Below are 6,000 nucleotides of genomic sequence, written 5' to 3'. Positions count from 1 at the left end.
TGTTGGAATAGTGCCCTTTTTGATCATCCATGGCAAGGCCTGTTCTGAGCGGAACCTGTCCTGTTAAACCACTGTATGGTCTTGGCCAACATGCTGCAACTCAGTTTCAGGGTCTTGGCAATCTTATAGCCTAGGCTGATGGTGAACCTTGCCACCCCCAGATGTTTTAGAACTACATTTCCCACCATGCACTCTGCAGTATAGTTGGACATCATGGGAAATGTAGTTCCAAAACATCTGGGGTGCCAAGGTTAGCCATCACTGGCCTAGCCATCTTTATGTAAAGCAATTCTTTTTTTTCAAATCCTTGGAGAGTTCTTTGCCTTGAGGTGCAATGTTGAACTTCCAGTGAACAGTATGGGAGTGATAACACCAAATTTAACACACCTGCTCCTCATTCACACCTGAGACCTTGTAACATGGAGTCAAATGACAACAGGGAGGGAAAATGGCTAATTGGGCCCAATTTGGACATTTTCACTTAGGGGTGTACTCAATTTTGTTGCCAGTAGTTTAAACATTAATGGCTGTGTATTGAGTTATTTTGAGGGGACAGCAAATCTACACTGTTATTTTTATTTTTTTCCCCTCGCAGTTCAGCAACTTATAATAACTTAAGAAAATGCTTGTTTTAAAAAAAAAAAAAAAAAAAAAAAAAAAAAAATTATATTTGTTTGTGAAATGAAACTTTAGCAAAAAAATCTTAAGAAAAGAAATGGTAAATGGAGTCAATAGAACTTCCATTTTAGTGAATTGAGTGTAAAATGTCAGTCAGGTAACCATCTACATTACACTGCCATGGAACATTATACTGTATTCTGACAGTATAGCAACTGATGTAAATGGTTGCAAAAACATAACAGCAAATTTCATCAACCCGAGCAGGGGCACATTAACCACTTGCCTCCCAAGCCAATTCAAACACTTTTCTCCTACATGTAAATCTATTTTACTAGTAATTACTCAGAACTCCCAAACTAATTTTCTTAGCAGCAACCCTAGGAAATAAAAAGTGCGGTGACCACTATTTTATGTTGCACAACAATTTTTCAAATGCTTTTTTTGGAAGTTGTTTTTCAGAAATGAAAGAGTTAGCCCAATTTTTTTGCCTAATGTGAAAGATGTTACGCTGGATAAACAGATACCCAACATGTCACGCTTTAAAATTGCACACACTCTCCTTGAATGGCACCAAACTTCGTTATTTAACCACTTGCCGCCCGCCCTATAACTGATACACAGCGGCATAGTGGTTTCAAAATCCTGATCGGACGTCATATGACGTGATCAGGATTTGGGGGCGTGCATTGCGGCGATCGTTGTTGTGGGGTGTCAGTCTGACACCCTGCAACTATGATCTCCGTAAAGAGTCTCCGACGGAGACCCTTTACCATGTGATCAGCCGTGTCCAATCACGGCTGATCACAGTGTGAATAGGAAGAGCCAGTGATCGGCTGTCAGACGCGAGTAGAGGAGAGCCGATCGGCTGCTCCTCTGACAGGGGGGTCTGTGCTGATTAATTATCAGCGCAGCCCCCCCCCCCCCCCCCCGAGGATGCCCACACTGGACTGCCAGGGACGCCACCAGACCACCAGGGATACCCAGCACAAGGTATGCTACCCTAGACCACCAGGGATTCCAGTCAGTGCCACAATGGATGCCAATCAGTGCCCATAATGGATGCCAGTGTCCACAATGGGCATCACTGATTGGCATGCATTATTGTTCGGCACTGATAGGCGGCATTGTATTATATTATACTGTACTAATGGATGCCAATCAGTGCCCATCCGTGCCACCTATCAGTGCCTATCCATGCCCACCTGTGCCGCCTATCCATACCCATCTGTGCGGCCCATCCATGCCAATCTGTGCCACTGGGGGGGGGGGGGGGTCAGGAGAGTGTGGCAGAGGAGAGCACTGGGGGGGGTCAGGAGAGGGTGGCAGAGGAGAGCACTGGGGAGGGGGGGGGGGGGCAGGAGAGTGTTGGAGGAGAGACACCTGCTCCATCTTGCACTTTCCTGCCTATATTTTAAACCATTGGCATAGTAGTTGTATAGCTATCCCAAGCTTGGACCAGTACTTAATTATGGCATGTATTTATTTTCTTATTTCCTTTTGCGAATGAACTAATTCCTTTATGTGGTATTTAACAAGTGTTTTTGCTAAATACCACATACAAAATTCAGGATAAGTTTAGGCATGTTCGCAAGTCTACGTGCCTGCCAGGAAGCTGACACTCCATGGCTCTAATCACAGGTAGTGATATGTGCAGCCACGGATCGGGAAATGTCTTTCTGCCTGCGATTAGAGCTGCAGAGTGTCAGTTTCCTGGCGGGCACATGGACTTGCGAACATGCCTGAACCCATCCTTACAATAGTGAAATAGCATTTTCATTATTGCATGTAATAAAGTGGTCATGTGACCCTCCCAATGCATGCAATAACCTTTAGTCAACTGTTTTAAAGTGTCACATCAGTTATATGATGGACGCTGTACTGCACTGACCGTATGGGGGAAAAAAAAATGTTTTCAGTTTTTTTGGGGGGGTATTTCTACTGTCCTCAAGAAAGAAGATAGTCAGTACATCAGGATTGATCAATTTTCAGATATATACCATAGTTTGTAGATTAAATATACACCAATTTGGGTTATTTTCACCAAAGAAATGTATCGCTATATTTTGGGCCAAATTTATGAAAAAAAAATAATAACTTGCTAAATTATAACAAAGAAAACACGTCTTTTCATTTATTTCGTAAAAAAACAAACTGGTAATTAACCACTTGACCACTGGGCACTTAAACACCCTTAATAACCAGACCAATTTTCAGCTTTCGGTGCGCTCACATTTTGAATGACAATTACTCAGTCATGCAACACTGGACCTATATGAAATTTTTGTCCTTTTTTTCACACAAATGGAGCTTTCTTTTGGTGGTATTTAATCACCGCTGGGTTTTTTATTTTTTGTGCTATAAAAGAAAAAATACAGAAAATTCTGTAAAAAAATGAATTTTTCTTCATTTCTGTTATAAAATTTAGCAGATTAGTAATTTTTTCTTCATAAATTTTGGCCAAAATTTATACCACTACATATCTTTGGTAAAAATAAGTACAAATTGGTGGATATTATTTGGTCTTTGTGAAAGTTATAGAGTCCACAAGCTATGGTGCCAATATCTGAAAATTGATCACACCTGAAGTACTGACGGCCTATTTCAATTCTTGAGACCCTAACATGCCAGAAAAGTACAAATACCCCCCAAATTACCCCTTTTTGGAAAGAAGACATTCCAAGGTATTTAGTAAGAGACATGATGAGTTTTTTGAAGTTGTCATTTTTTCCCATAATTCTTTGCAAAATCAAGATTTTTTTTACTTTTTTTTTTTTTTTTTCACAAAATTGTCATATTATCAGTTTACTTCTCACACAGCATATGCATTGCATACCACAAATTACACCCCAAAACACATTCTGCTATTACTCCCGAGTACGGTGATAGCACATGTGTGAGACTTTTACACAGTGCGGCCACATACAGAGGCCCAACATGCAGGGAGCGCCATCAGGCGTTCTGGAGCACCCAGGACAATTCTGACATTTCTCTCCTACATGTAAAAATCATCATTTATTTGCTAGAAAATTACATCGAATCCCAAAACATTATATATGTTTTTTTAGCAAACACCCTGGAGAATACAATGGTGGTCGTTGCAACTTTTTATCTCGCACGGTATTTGCGCAGCAATTTTTCGAATGCTTTTTTTTGGAAAAAAAACTGTTTTGTGCTTAAAAAAAAAAAAAAAACACACAGTAAAGTTAGCCCAATTTTTGCATAATGTGAAAGATGAAGTTACACCGAGTAAATCGATACCTAACATGTCACTCTTTAAAATTGCACAGGCTCGTGGAATGGCGCCAAACGTCGCTACTTAAAAATCCCCATAGGCGACGATTTAATTTTTTTTTTACTGGTTATATGTTTTGAGTTACAGAGGAGGTCTAGGGCTAGAATTATTGCTCTCGCTCCAACGTACGCAGCGATACCTCACATGTGTGGTTTGAACACCGTTTTCATATGTGGGCGGGACTTACGTATGCGTTCGCTTCTGCATGCGAGCACATGGGGACAGGGGCGCTTTAAAAAAAAAAAAAAAAAAATGTTATTGTTCATTTTACTTTATTTATTTTAGCTTGACATTTTTTTCCCCAAAAATAAATTTTTTGATCACTTTTATTCCTATTACAAGGAATGTAAACATCCCTTGTAATAGGAATATGGCATGACAGGTCCTCTTTACAGTGAGATGTGGGGTCAATAAGACCCCGCATCTCACCTCTAAGCTGGGAAGCCTGGGGAGAAAAAAAAAAAAAAAAAAAAAAAGATTCTGGATTTGATAGTATTGGCGAGTCGGTAGAAGCACCGGAGGGCGGCGGGAGGGGGGGGGGGTGTCTATGGCTGGGTATTGCAGGGTATCACCGACTATGGCTGGGTATATCAGAGTATGGCGTTGCAGAGTATTGCGTTGCAGAGCATTGCAGGATATTGGAGGGTGTTGCAGAGCATTGCAGAGCGTTGCACGGTATTGGCGGGTGTTGCAGAGCATTGCAGGGTATTGGTGGGTGTTGCAGAGCATTGCAGAGTGTTGCAGGGTATTGCAGTGTGTTGCAGAGTAATGGCAGGGTATTGAGGGGTTAATTTTCGATGAGCAGCGATGTGGGCACTGCAGATGCAGCCCACATCGCTGCTGACACCGATCTCCTCCCCCTCCGCTGTTCCGATCGGTACAGAGAGGGGGAGGGAGGAACCGGCGTCATAACATGACGCCGGTTTGTTTACAAGTGATCACTCCGTCATTTGACGGAGCAATCACGTGGTAAACGGCCACGACGAGCGGCCGTTTACCGTGATGCGCTGGGTCCTGTGGACCCGGCGGTCACGGATGCTCTCGAGTGCGCGCCCCAGGGGGCGCGCGAGAGCGGAATTCTGGGAGGACGTCATATGACGGCCTCCCACAGTTAAGAAACCGCCCTAAAGCCGTCATTCGGCTATAGGGCGGTTATTAAGTGGTTAAATACCAACATAAGAAAGCTCTAGTTGTGTGAATGAAATAATAAAAATGTAGTTTGGGTATAGGGTTACATGACTGCACAATTGTGTGACAGCGCTGAAAGCTAAAAATTGGCCTGAGCAGGTATGGGTAAAGTGTGCTGTATTGAATTGGTTAAAGAGAAGTCTGAGGTAACATGCACTTTAGACTTAAGGTGTTAAAGTCTCATGGTTTTTCACATTCATGCAAAACCCTGTGCTGTAGCTGCGCGCGCCCCCCCCCCCTTTCTTACCTGAAACCATCTGTGCAATATGCACAAGCCCAGCAAATCCAGCCGCTGTCTGTCCTCCTTGGATAGATTGATAGCAGCATGAGCCATTGGCTGCCGCTGCTGTCAATCAAATCCAGTGACACAAGAGCGTGGCACAGCAGTGAGCGCACTTGCACGGGTATCCCCATAGAAAGTGGCTATCCATGGGTGCACCTGGTGGAGGAGCGCCAACTGGGCACCCCAGAAGAGGAGAACCTTTACCACTTTAAGTATGCCAGCACATTTTAGAAAGTGGCTGAAGTTCCTGAGTTCAGTTTAAGGCTGACCAACTTATGTCTGACTTGTGACACTATTAGATGCTAGAAGTATGTTGGCAAAGATCACCAAAAGTTAATCTAAAACTATTATGCTAATAGTTTGGATAGATCATGCAATACATTTAGTAAATGGTTTCAGAGACAGGAAGTGCATTTCTAGAAACTGAAAACTTAAAGGACAAAAAAAAAAAAAAAAAAAAAAAAAAAAAACACCCGTTCTAAGACTACATAAGTAGTGTCTCAGTAACAAGACAATACCCAAAGGCTCTGCTCCATACTTGCTCCTTTCATCCCAATTGGACAGGTTGGGTGCTGGCTATCACAGCCCATCTCTGCCCTCAGTCAAAAAAGTATTA

Source organism: Lithobates pipiens, unplaced genomic scaffold, assembly GCF_037356315.1.
Source record: "Lithobates pipiens isolate NorthernLeopardFrog02 unplaced genomic scaffold, aLitPip1_a1.2 Scaffold_16, whole genome shotgun sequence".
NCBI lineage: Eukaryota > Metazoa > Chordata > Amphibia > Anura > Ranidae > Lithobates > Lithobates pipiens.
This window is presented reverse-complemented; position numbering follows the sequence as displayed.